Below are 14,812 nucleotides of genomic sequence, written 5' to 3'. Positions count from 1 at the left end.
GATGATTTACACCCCCCGCTACTGGCACGCTTTCGGTATCATAGGATACGACACGCATTGAGGGAGCTCTTAGGATATGACATGGAGGAACCATTAACGGTCACAGCATTTGACTATGTGGTTGACGCTAAGTCCCCAGTAAAACTGATAACCAATCTATATCATATAGCCCTTTCTGAGAGGACGACGGAATATGTGAAGCCGAGATTGGCCAGGCAATATGACTTACGAATTGAGCTCTGAGAGGAAATGTGGCAATATTGCTGTACCAGCACCAGGAAGATATCATTGAATGGCCACCAGAGACTCCTCCATTTTAAGTTCCTGATTAGGACTTATTACCCCACAGAGACTTCTCAGATATAATCTGCGTGACTCCTCAGCATGCGAGAGGTGTAATGCACCAGTTGCAGACTTCCTGCATGTTGCCTGGGCCTTCTCTGTAGTTTTCACCTTCTGGCAGGCGGTATACGGGAAGATAAACAGAGTGATGCATTTGTCTTGGGTCCCAGACCCGCTACTGGCCATTTTGGGCTACTCAAAACCTTTGCGCCTAGCACAAAGACGACTTATTGATATAGCTTTCCTAGTAGCTAAATGGTGCATTGTGTGCGCTTGGATGAGAGGCCCTCCCCCAATCTTAAGTCCTGGAAGAGGGAATTGATATACTGCTGTACACAATCGAACTATACAGTGACTCGATGCCCCCAAGAAACCGGCCCAAGAATTTTTGGTCACTAATTCTGGACGGCGCACTGACAGTAGATGAGCAGACTGAGGGTGACGAAGATGAAGGGAATGACACTCCCGCCCCCAATAACGGAGAGGGGGCGGGAGCGGAAACTCCACTAGACAGGACGTTCGAGCAGTAACCAGAAGTAACATTCTGAGTTGGTAATGATACTGACGCTGGTATGGTATTGAGCCGTGTTGAACACTGGTTGGCCTACTTCCTAACGCGAATGTCTGAGGTGTGGGGGCCTGAGTGTTGCTGGATGATTTGTCCTGTATCAACACGATATGCTATCTGGTTCTTGTATGTAACGCTACTGCCAATTTTGCCTGTTTTTCATTTGTTGTTTCTGCCGACAGTGCAAGTTCGGGAAAGCGAGCATCTACGTGTTCGCAATTCTTTACTCCCGCGAAGCTTGATCGCGGGCCCCTTATGACGTACTTGCATTGTCAAACTCTCGCTGTGCAAGATGGCGGGCCGCGATGACATATTCGCGGTCGAAAAATTCTCTGCGATCACGCAGCAAGATCCAAAATGGCGCAGCACATGCAAACTGGGAGAAAAACAACTCGGCGAACACAGAATCAGGGTAAGTCAATGCCACGCGCGCGACCAAGCAAAAAAATTTACCAGCTTGCGAATTTACGGATTTTTGGGCAAATTCGCGGGATTCACAGACCGCGAAATTGCCAAAAATCCGCAAATTCCACCAACAGAACGGATTTTGTACCCACGGTTACAGGAAACACACATCCCATGGGGGAGCCGGGACATATTGGCTATAAGAGGTTATAACCTTGTGATATGTTCTACCCAGACCTCAACTATTAGAGGAACAGCGATTCATATTAAAAGTCGGTTTGGGTCGGCCATACGGACATTGGGGGACATATCAGGAAGATAGGCAATGGCCCAGCTCCCTATGGGAATCACTATTTGCACCATATTTGGCTCAAATGAGGACGAACCCCAAATTTTAAACAATCTAGAAATTGAGGCAGCATCATGGCCTGGCCATTTATATTTTGTGTCGATTTCAATATTTATTATGAAAAGGGGTTTGACAGCACCCAAAGATATCTAGGAAGAAAACCCCGAGTTCATTGTGCTCTCTCTGCTTTACACATTAGTTATGATCTGCGTGATGTCTGGGGAGCAAAACACCCATCAGATCCTGGATACACGTATTATTGAAATCCCCATAGAAATTTTTATAGGCGTGATTATTTCTTTGTGTCATCCCCCCTTATCTCGTGTGTAGAAGTAAAATAACTCCCAAAAATACTTTCAGACCATAACCCCTTAATCATGGGTCTGATACTTCCAAATTGACAATATCCGAATATGAAATGGACATTCAATAGATCATTATTGCATAATGAAATCCATATAATGCATATAAAAAAAGGCTGTCAATTATTATGAAGTGAATCAATATAGCTCTTCACGCAATTTTGTTTGGGATAGCTTCAAAGCTACACTCCGGGGGGAGACAATTAGTTTTGTAGGGAAGGCCAGGAAACGAGAAAAGCAGAAAATCAACACGTTGATATCTAAATTGGGAGAGCTGGAAAAAGAATACACAGGGGCAGTTAGGCGAAAAAAAAGAGAGTGTACAAAATACAATACGCCATAATATCGCAATTACGAAGGCTGAAATAAATAATTATTATATTAAGAAGGGGAGAGCTATATATCAAGCACATAAATCAGAAGGATATGAGTATGGGGAATCTATTAACAAAGTCTTGGCTCTGTGGACTAAAAAAAAAAAGCCGCAAAAAAATAACATAACAGAAATTAAGGGTAATGATGGGGCTTCTTATACAGTTAGAAAAGATATTATAAAAGTCTTCGAGAAATTCTCAAGACCTATATAAGCAAGAGGGATACAGAGCCTATTCTAGATAGTGATACTGAGCGTATTTTAGGTAGTCAACGCAGGTTCAGCGCCGAAATGCGGGAAGAGTTAGAGAAAGAAATAACTGAAGCAGAGGTACTTGGTGCTTCACAAGTAATGGCCATAGGGAATGCAGCAGGTCCAGATAGGATTCCCCTGCAGCTATATAAAGCGATTCAAAAAGAAATAGCCCCTATGTTAATAGATCTGTTCTTGCGGGTACAATATAACGGGGTCCCTCCAGAGTCCTGGCAAAGGGCGGATATAGTTGTATTTCTAAAAAAGGGAAAATCCGCAAATAATCCTGCTTCATATAGGCCTATATCTCTTATGAACATGGATACAAAACTATATTAAAAAATTCTAGCTACCCGCCTAGGGAGGATCATAGCTCATCTCTCCTTGGCAACACAGTTTTATACCAAACAAAGGCACTACAGATTCACCGCTGCTGAACACCTGCACATCCAGATACACACTGACCCCAAGACCACCCTCCGAGGCACCGTCATCTACAGACCCCCGGGACCACGCACACAATTCAGCGAAGACATCGCAGACTTCATCAGCCCGCACGCCCTTTCCTCCGTCGACTACATCCTCCTAGGGGACCTCAACTTCCACCTGGAGAACAACAACGACAGAAACACCACCGCCCTGCTGGACAACCTCGCCAACCTCGGACTCAAGCAACTGGGGAACACCCCCACCCACTACACCGGCCACACGCTTGACCCCGTCTTCTCATCCAGCAAGCACATCTCCTTCAGCCACACCACAGGACTCCACTGGACCGACCACAGCTGCGTCCACTTCAGCTTCAGAAAAACTACGACCCACCACCACCCTCAACAGGCTCCCCGCCGGAGCTGGAGCAAGTTCACCGCCCAGCAGCTCACCGCCTCCCTCAGCCAGAACACTCCCACCAGCACAACGGACCCCAACGAAGCAGCCAGCAACCTCACCAAGTGGCTGGCCGCCTGCGCCGATGACCTCGCACCACTAAAGAACCCTCCCAGCAGACCCGGCAGCAAGAAAACCCCCTGGTTCACCGACGAACTCAAGAAATCCAAGAAGAACTGCCGCACCCTCGAGAAAGCCTGGCGACTCGACCAGACCACAGACAACAGGACCGCCCTCAAGCCCATCACCCGCAAACACCGTCAGCTGATCCGCGCCACCAAGAAGTCGGTACTCAAAGAACGACTGGACAACAATGCCCACGACAGCAAGGAACTCTTCAGCATCGTCAAAGAGTTCTCCAACCCCAGCGCCGGAATCAACAACATTACTCCCTCGCAAGACCTCTGCAACTCACTTGCCTCGTTCTTCCACTGCAAGATCGCCGACATACACAACAGCTTGGACGCACAGACCACGCACCCTACCACCGAACCAACGCTCGCCACCACCACCCTCTGCAACTGGACCCCGATCAGCACCGAAGACACCACCCGCACGATGAACTCCATCCACTCCGGATCACCAACTGACCCCTGTCCACAACACGTCTTCAACTAAGCCGACGCCATCATCGCACCCCATCTCCGGGACATCATCAACTCCTCCTTCCACACTGCCACCTTCCCGGAGAGCTGGAAGCACGCCGAGCTGACCGCCCTCCTGAAGAAGCTAACAGCGGACCCCACCGACCTCAAAAACTACCATCCCATCTCGCTCCTTCCCTTTCCGGCCAAAGTCATCGAGAAGACCGTCAACAGACAGCTTGCCGCCTTTCTTGAGATGAACGGATCCCTCGACCCCTTGCAGTCCGGGTTTCCGGCCAACCACAGCACCGAGACCGCCCTAATCGCAGCCACCGACGACATCAGAACCCTGATCGACAACGGAGAAACAGCGGCCCTCATCCTCCTGGACCTCTCCGCGGCGTTCGACACTGTCTGCCACCGCACCCTAGTGAAGCGCCTCAGCAACGTCGGAATCCAAGAGAAAGCACTGCAGTGGATCATCTCGTTCCTGGCCGGAAGAACCCAGAGAGTCCGCCTCCCCCCGTTCAGATCTGAGGCCACTGAAGTCATCTGCGGAGTACCACAAGGATCTTCACTTAGTCCAACCCTCTTCAACGTCTACATGAGCCCCCTCGCAGCCATCGCACGACAACACAACCTCAACATCATCTCCTACGCCGACAACACCCAGCTGATCCTCTCCCTCACCAACGACCCCACCACCGCCAGAGCCAACCTACACGAAGGGATGAAAGATGTCGCCATCTGGATGAGGAACAGCCGCCTTAAACTGAACTCAGACAAGACGGAAGTCCTCATCTTGGCATCATTCCCCTCTGCCTGGGATGAGTCCTGGTGGCCCCCGGCCCTGGGCACCGCTCCCAAGCCAACGGACCACCCACGCAACTTGGGCTTCATCCTGGACTCCTCCCTGTCGATGACCAGACAAGTCAACGCCATCTCATCGTCGTGCTTCAACACCCTGTGCATGCTCCGTAAGATCTTCAGATGGATCCCCACTGAAACCAGGAAGACCGTCACCCAGGCGCTCGTCACCAGCTGACTGGACTACGGGAACACCCTCTACGCCGGAACCACAGCCAAACTTCAAAAAAGACTCCAACGCATCCAGAACGCCTCCGCACAACTCATCCTGGACATCCCCCGACACAACCACATCACCGGACATCTGAGAGACCTGCACTGGCTCCCCGTCAGCAAGAGAATCACGTTCAGACTCCTCACCCACGCACACAAGGCTCTCCACGACCTGGGCCCCAAGTACCTCAACGACCGCATGACCTTCTACACGCCCACCCGCCAGCTACGATCGACCAGCCACGCCCTCGCCACCGTACCACGCATCCGCAGAGCCACCGCCGGAGGAAGATCCTTCTCCTACCTGGCAGTCAAGACTTGGAACTCCCTCCCCACCCACCTCCGGCGAACCCAAGACCATCTCTCCTTCAGGAAGCTGCTCAAGACCTGGCTGTTCGAGCAGTAACATCCCCCTCTCCCCCAGCGCCTTGAGACCCTCCCGGGTGAGTAGCGCGCTCTACAAATGCTGTGATTGATTGATTGATTGATTGATATTAGACGTGCGATAGCTCTGTTGGATATCACTAAGGCAGCTGGGGAGAAGATGGCTATGATCCTCCTAGATGCGGAGAAAGCTTTTGACCGTGTTGCATGGCAGTACCTATGGACAACTATGACAAAAAGGGGCTTTGGTCCTGGTATCTTAACAGCTATACAAGCCATGTATAATCGACCATATCCTAAATTGAATATCATGGGGGAAGAATCTGCTTCAATAACGATTGCGAGGGGGACGAGACAGGGGTGTCCCTGCTCGCCAATACTCTTTGCTATCTATATTGATATCTTCATAGAGCAAATTCTTCAAGATCGACTATCATGCCAGTCCAGCGTAACTGCTATGAGACTAAAATATTGGCATACGCTGATGATCTGGCGATAATAACAACAGAACCAGACAAGGAAATTGCTCGAATTCAGAAATTAGCAGAAGATTATGGCCGAAAATCAGGCTACCTCTTAAATACAGGCAAAACCCAGATTTTATGTAACATTAATACTGGGTGTAATGATCCTCGAAAATTAGCCGAATTAACCTATTTAGGTATTAAGATCACCAGAGATATAGATACCATCTAGAAAATAAACATGCAACCAATATGTGATCAGATTAGCATAGACCTTCAAAGGTTGAACAGACTCCACCTATCACTTATAGGACAGTGTAACATCTTAAACATGGTTATGTTCCCGAAAATTTTATATTTGTTAAGGTCAATACCAGTTGCTATGGAAGAACAATTCTTAAAGAGAATAGATAGCATCTTCAGTTGTTTTGTTTGGAAATACTCTAAAATCCGCCGATCCTTCAAATTTTTAATATTGCCACAGGAACAAGGAGGATGGTCTGCCCAAAATATTAGATATTATTATTATGCATGTTTTCTGCAGCAAATGTCATATGTAATTATGCCAGGCAGTAGTGGTAGACAATATAACTCAAACAGTAATTTACCCTCAATCTACGAGCTAGCCGTAGGAAATAACGCTCAAGGGGTACTTTTTAGACAAATTGAGCCTAGCTATTATAAAAAATCAAAGTTTAAGATAATGTTTGCAATTTGGAAGATTTGGAAAAAGATGCAGATCCTATTTAATATACCTACATATAATAGATATACTCCGCTATGGCGATCTTCTTATTCTTCACCATTATTGTATGATAGAATAGCTAGGAAATGGGAGGAAAAGGGAATATTGACGGTGGGTGATCAATATGCTGCTGAACGAAAATTGCCATTCTCGGAGCTTCAACAAAAATATGGTTTATATGATAATTCACTTTTTAAATATAACCAGATTGCAAGCTATCTGAATAAATAAAAAAACAAGGGATTATTGCTAAATAAGATATCCTTAATTGAAATCACTTCTAAGCCGCAGTCTAGAATCAAGAATATATATAAAGTGTGTGTCAATTGAGCTTTATTTCGATTTAAAATATAAATCATAAAAAGCGTACAACAATCAATTACATCAAGTTTGAATTATAATAAAAAACAATATAAACAGTTTAAAAATAGCAGATCGAACCTCACAAGTATATAGCTCAATTGTAAACAGGAAACATGTATTTTTCCCTTTTAAAATCAGCATAAAAAGCTTTTCCTATTACATTTTAATTTTGCTTTATAGAAACATATTTATAGAGTGGTAAGAAAAGCTAAACAGTGTGTATCTATGGTTATTTTAAAATAAGTTAAAAGATCGTAAAATAACAGTAACTTTTATAGGGTGATAAATTAATTTAAGTTCAATCGATGTCTGACAATGCATTTAAGGAAATTCGCTATTAGATAGACTGTCTTCTCTCCCTCTAATAACTGCAAAAAGAGGAAAGCTGGTCGACATTGTCTATAACCAATTTGCTGTAACAATGGAGCTAACCACTTTTTCCTAAAACCATGATAGAATTTACAGAGAAGAATGGTATGTAGGGTGGATTGCGAAGAAGAGTCATCACAAGGACAGAGCGGAAGATCTTTAGCCCAATTGTTTCGGGTGGGGAATGTGACCAGACGATGAAAAAAATTCATCCTAAACCTTACCAGGAGATAGCTCTCATAGCTTGTGATGTTGAATGTAAGGTAGGGTTGAATTGTAGCTACAGTCTGTATTAGCAGACTGTGGGCTACAGTTGGTTTCGTAGCCTCATTCGTTAGTCCCAATTCCTCAGAGTGGGCTAGGCATTTGACTTTTAATGTCTTCCTTGATACCTCGCAAATTAGGGAGGGATCATGGAAGTATCTCTCCCAACCCAAATCTTGCAAAGACTTTTTGATATAACACAACCACCTGGAATTGTGGGCATTATCCAGTGCTAGGCAATCAGAGAGGATAGACTGGGTGAGAGTAGCTTTATCAGAAGTCCAGATTCTACGCCATAATAAAATGGGTTCAACCTTCGCTAAATCTGTTACATATGGGAGACCCAACTCCATATGACAAGCCATGGTGCCCGTACTCCTAGGAACTGCCAAGCGATACCTCAGAAAGGAGTTTTCCACTATTTGTATTTCTTCTGTGGGCACGAAACCCCAAAGCCCTGCCCCATACAGGGCCACAGATAAACATTTGGCGTTATACATTTTGATAAGTTCGAGGGGGGCTCTCTTACCCAACTTCCTGGAAAAATTAACAAGCGCTGCAGCAGTTTTTAAGAAAAGTAGTTTTCTGGTTTCTACAGCCGGTTTCCAGGATAGTTTGTGGTCTATCGCTATGCCCAGATAGGAATAGTTTTGTGTGGTCGCTAGTTTTTGCCCGTCTAAATAGATATCCCTCATTCTCCATTTATGGCAGGTACCTGCCCTCATCACAAAGGTTTTGCTGGTGTTAATTTTCAGGTCGAGACTTGCCATGAAGGTGGAATATCTGTTCAGGCTCTTTTGGAGTTCTAAGGGGGTACGAGCTAATATGACGGCATCATCTGCGTAGAGCAGCGCAGGTATTGGCCGGTCGTTCACCATAGGAAGGTCCCGGCATCCCTTGATCATCACTCCAAACCATTGGTATATAAAGTGAAGAGCAAGGGTGCCAGGACACAACCCTGCCTGACCCCTTTTTCCACTGCAAATTCCCCCGTTAGCTCCCCCCCACCCCATAGCGAACCCTGGCTGTGGCATTGGAGTAGAGCTCCCTCAAAAACTAAGTCAGGTTCGTTGGTACTCCCATGTCCCCCAATAAGGTCCAAAGTTTTGAGTGGGAGACACAATCGAAAGCGGACGAAAGGTCCACGTAAACCATGTACAAATCACCCCTTTTGATGTGCACATACTTGTCTATTAAGAGTGTCAAATTTAGTGCCTGCTCAATGGTCCCCAACCCTTGACGAAACCCATACTGGAGGTCTGAGATGATCCTGCCCTCGTCTGCCCAGTCCTGTAATTGCTCAAGAATAAGTCGACCCGCCACCTTTCCCAGCGAGTGCAGGAGTGAGATAGGGCGATAGCAGGTTACCGACTCCCTGTCCCCCTTTTTAAAAATTGGTACTAGTATAGATTTGGACCATGAGTCCAATAGGCCTATATTGCATGTTGCATTCAATACTCTAGTTAGAAGGGGAGTCCAAATGTCCGTCTGTGCATTAAAAAGATCGATGGGGACACCATCTGGGCCCGGTGCCTTACCACTTTTACTTGCACGCAGGGCCAGGTCCACTTGGTTCAGTGAGAACTGGAGGTCGATGGGGAAAGGGCCTTCAGATCTATCACTGATAATGGCATTCTGGGGGATATAATCATGAGACATAGGGTCTTCTGAGGAGGACTTAAAGATCTTAGAAAAGTGATTTACCCAGTCCTTTTCCTCTATCGCACGTCTAGTTTTGGGTGGTCAGTGTTATTTACTAGAAAAGGAGACTTGACCACTTGCCAGAAAGCGGCAGAGTTTTTATGAGCACAGCTATCTTGAAGTTGGGCCCAAAGGTGGGTCTTCAGTTCTTTTTTCCTGTTCTTTAAGGCGATATTATATTTTTTCCTCAGTTCTTATTTCGAGTGGAATCCTAGCCGCTTTCGTTAATGCAGATTTTGAATTTAGGTAGGCGGTAATGCATTCATGATTAAACCATCCCTTCCTCGGTTTGGGTTTGTGTTTAATTTCTATCCATAAGGCTTCGTTTATGGTTTTAATGATCCTACCAAAATTAGAAATAAGTTCCTCGTCTGGCGTGTCAAGATCGAGGCATTTCATGATAGAAGGGAGAGCCCCTGTTAACACTGCCTTTGTTATTACCATTGGGTCGACTTTCCCCCATTTCAGCGCATATCCGTTTAGTCTATTCAACGTCAAATTATTTTGATCTAGAATGGAACCAAGATTATTTTTTGGATTACAGGATAATGGGAAAGAAATGCTCAGTGGATACTGGTCACTCAGCGCGATTGAATGCCTGGAAAATAATGTTTCCCTTATCCTTTCCCCATTTGATACCAAGATGTAATCTATTGTTGTTTGGTGACCCTGTCCATGAATTGTAGGGGCCAGTGATGACTCCTCATTTTCCAGATTATTTGCTTGGACAAGATCTAATTCAAACAAAGTTTCGTTTAAATGGCTTCCAAGAATCAAGAATGGAATGTCTAAAATGAGAGATTGGGTTATCCCTTTTGTCAAGGATGCCGCAGATGTTATTATTGCCAGCTAGGCAGGGACCCAAGTTGAAATCCCCCCCCCCCCCAAATTATTACTTCTTCTTTTGTGGATTTCCTTAAATATGATGACAGAATAGAGCGGATCGAGGATACCAGGTTTACTGCCTCTTTCTCCGGGAGATTGTTATAATAGTTCACTATAAGGAACTTGTCCCTGTTATTTGGAGTTAGGCCAAGAATCTGGAAATTGGGCTCAAGTTTTATAATGACTACTTCCATTGCTTTCAGGAGGTTGGAGACGTAGATGGTCAGACCCCTTAGCTCTACCTAAGGTCGACTGTTGGGCTGGTGAAAAGTAGGTTTTAAACCCTTCTATGTGTATTACGTCAAGTAACCATGTCTCCTGGAGGGCTATGACATCGAAGTAGGAAATAAAAGTCATCCACTCTTCAATTGTTACTTTTGAACGTTGCCCTGCTATGTTCCAGAACAAAACACAGATGGAAGGCCTGGTTCCCCTCTCTTTAGGTCCCCCAGTCCCTATGTTTAATGCATTGGTGTTTGGGTCCTGTACAGGAACTAAAACGGAAAGAGGTTGATCGGGCCTAGTAGTTCTGGCCACCAAGTCAGTGAGTGTAACCTGGGACTCGATGTATTTTAACTGGGGCTCGAGGGAATTGTGGGTACAATTTGACTCAATGTTTTTAACAGACATGACCGACATACTGCCAACAGTGTCATATGATGTAGACTTATGGTGGAGTCAATCCACTCCCTCCAGACCCGAAAGAGCCGCATAACGGTTTTGGAGGGGTATGAAGTGTCTAACCTGAGAGTAAATTTTGGCCCTAGGATTGGGTGTAGGAACCAATAAAGATCTAGGATAAAAATAGGTCAATTCACAGGCTGTGATGGAATTATTACCATTTTCTGGAAACCAGTTTAGGATATAACTGACTGCTCTGTGATCCCTAAAATTGATGACAGTTATATCTCCCTTTTTATCCTTATCTACTTCCAAGCCATGAAAGACGGCGAACATGTAATATCTCGCCGTTTAAGTTTGGAGGAAGTGGACGATTCTGCCTAAGCCAATGCGCGGTTTTATTTTTTAGCTGGGAGTAATTTTCCCTCTTACCATCCTCTAATATTGGGACTCCTTTAAGGACCACCACCAGCGGCACCGCTTCCGGTAGCAATTCAACTTGACACCCCCTAGGTTTTGTGGTCCTGACTGGACTTTTTCTGACCTGCTTATTTTGTGCAGTTCCTGAGTCAGGTAGTTTTTCTCCCATCTGGACCTCTCTAGCAATATGCTGTGCAGTTTGATGCGTTAACTTGTGATTAACTATCCTTGGGGATTTTGTTTTTTTTGACTCAGTGATTTTTTATTCTTTTTGGGCAGTAATCTTTAAGGATGGTACCATGGGCGGAGTTGCCAGTACAGGTGTGGCGATGTATTTAGTTAGCCCTGTATTAGTAGCTAATGCCTCCTCTAAAAATCTAAGCCTATCTTCTATTCTTGTCAGTCTCTCTATTATCAGCGATGTCGAGGATCTAATTAGTTGTTCCATTGTTCCCATTAAGTCCATACCAGGAGTTTCTAATGTCGGACGTTGTGGTGGAAATCCTGGGGCTGGTATAGTGGTTGCATTTGATAAGGGGCCTTTGGAAGATTTACCAAAGTCAGTGTGGCTAATCTTTTTTTTTTCTGGTGTTCAATCCCTCTTTTCCTTCCTTTTCTTGGCGGTGAACCTTGTACTCTGGGTTGCTTTATATTTTTACACTTTTTTCGTGTAAACTCTACCACTGGTAAGGGCGTGTCAGGTATAACTTCTATTTCTGGAAACGATTTGCAAGGAGAAGGTGAAGTTAGTCCATGCAGTACATTAATCGTATCAGGAGTAGAAGTTACATCTCGCAAGAGGATTGGAATGCTATTAATTGTTGTATCAGGGTCCTCAATATCAACGGGATAACCAGTGTGTAGTGATGTGTCTAACTGTGACCGACCAAGGGAGGAGCGTTTGTTTTTAATCGATTCGACTGAGCGTCGTCGCTCAGCACGTCGCTCTGCAAGTATGCTTTCCCTTTCGGTATCAGAAGTGATCCTAATTACATAGTTGTCCAATGTCCCTTTATTAGCGCCACCTGCCACTGGCTGTAAAGCTTTCGTAGTGCTCAAGCTCATGGTGCAATTTTTATATGGAACAATGTTACAATGTTAAGCACACTTAAATATACAAGTGATTTTAAGGTAATAGGAGCACAACCGAGGAATCTGGCAGGCCTTTAACCGCAATGTGAAGATTATAAACTTACTATCATACAACACAGTTTATCTTAGGTGAGATGTCAGAAAATAGGCCCAGCCTGGCCTCTTCGGCTCCTGAGGGCTACAGAGGGCCCGCCCTTTGCCCGGGCTTTGCCCAGCATCCCGCGAGGCGGGGCTGACGCAGTTTTTGTGCGCCTCCTGGCGCGGGTTCCTATGTCGCCGCCCGCATGGGCTGATGGGATTTGTAGTTCCCGCTCTCCAGCCGGCGGCAACACTTGAAAGATGTGAGTGGGCGGCAGGAGGCAGACAACTCCGGCGACTAGCTGGCGCACACACAGGTAGATCCCAAAGTCAGTTCTAAAGTCCAACGGTGTGGCAGCTCGGCGATTTCAATAAGGCAAAGGTTTCCCCCCTCAGCAGGGGCTGACGCAGTTTTTATGCGCCTCCTGGCGCGGTTTCCTATGTCGCCGCCCGCATGGGCTGATGGGATTTGTAGTTCCCGCTCTCCACTCGGCGGCAACACTCGAAAGATGCGAGTGGGCGGAGGGAGGCAGGCAACTCCGGCGACTAGCTGGCGCACGAACAGGTAGATCCCAAAGTCAGTTCAAAAGTCCAACGGTGTGGGAGCTCGGCGATTTCAATAAGGCAAAGGAGAGACAACAATTTTGATGAAAAGCTAAATTGATCTCATTTTTGTATCTCCTTGTTTACTAATAGGAATTAATGTTTCCTTTTATCTGTATCTATCGCGTTATTTGTTATGCAAATATTTTTCATGTTTCCTATTGTGGAATGATTTAGTGAGCTCAAACCACATTGGTCAGGATTGTTTTTATTGTATGTGTTTTGAATAAACTGTGAAGTATAATTTTTATATATATATATGTTTTTTATATTGCCTTCTTTGTCTGTTTTAGTTGTCTATTTGGTAGTTTTTCTCAAATGTGATCTTGTTAGGTCATATATATATGTGTGAGTGAATGCCTCAGTGTTAATCCGCCCAAAGGGAATTGCTTTTACTGACTTTGAAAAAGGGATGATAACAAGTGTCCTAGATGTAAGCAAGGACATACAGATATGATACATATGTTCTATAGCTGCGATCAATTAAACATAGTAATGAAACAAATGGAATCTTTCTTGACAGCAGCTGTAGAGTGTCCTGTTAAAATATCTGCTACCCTAATGCTTTTAGGATGTGCTGAAACTTTGCAATGTGGTTATCATGCGAGCAAATTCGTCTTTATTGCAATAGCGGTAATGAGACTTCTTATTTTCACCCATTGGAAAGACGCAGATTCTCCATGGTTTCAAGCATGGATCGGCCGTTTATTGGCTATATACCATCTGGAGCAAGAACTTTATAAATGTAAAACGGGGCAGAGTAATATGGGCTCCGCTTAAAAGATGGATTGCCGATCAAACTAGTATGTAATGGAGTATAGGATATATAAAGATGCTTCGAAGATTAGACCGATAATAATGCTCGGTTAGTCCTTTCTCTCTTCTTCGTTTTCTTCTTATTCCTTTCTCTTTTTCCATGCAGGGATTATATATCATTGTTTGTTTATGTGACTCGAGGTGTATATTACAAAATATGCAAACTTAAACCGTTGCATATGTTAGATATTACAAGATATATATGTATCATATAATGATGAAATTGTTTTTTCAAATCCTCTTCAACAAAAATAAAAAAAATAAAAAGAATTTGATCACTAGATAAGCCAATCCATTTAATGAAGGCCAAAAGTAAGTGGAGAAGAGTAATTAACAGAAGTAATTTTTCTGAGTTTTTTTTAAGGGAATGGAAGCATAGTTCAAGTTCTGAGCCTTTTTTTAATGAAGAGAGTTATCTTCAGAGTAATGATTTGTTGCACGTAGTTGACACTAGTGGTTGTGCTTATGAGGTTAGAAATGGTTGTCCTATTGAGAAACAGGAAATTGTTCCTAGATATGCAGAAGAGGTGTTAGCTGATGACGTTTTAGGAAGATGTCCTAAAGCTCCAGTGTACACTTGGAATTACAGTAGTATTTGTAGTGTACGGCAAGAATCTATTGATTTTTTACGCAATTTCTTACGTAACTATACTAAGAAAAGTATTAAACAAAAGATTAAGATGTTGCAAGGACTAGACCCTTGCAGAGTGAGAGAAAATATTGGTTTGCAAGGTCATTCTCCGGCTTGTCTGTCCAAAAAAGTATGTCAAAATGTTTTTCACCATTTCAGGATGTTAGCAGTTCATC

The sequence above is a fragment of the Lissotriton helveticus genome, chromosome 4_1 (genome assembly GCF_964261635.1).
Source record: "Lissotriton helveticus chromosome 4_1, aLisHel1.1, whole genome shotgun sequence".
Lineage (NCBI taxonomy): Eukaryota > Metazoa > Chordata > Amphibia > Caudata > Salamandridae > Lissotriton > Lissotriton helveticus.
This window is presented reverse-complemented; position numbering follows the sequence as displayed.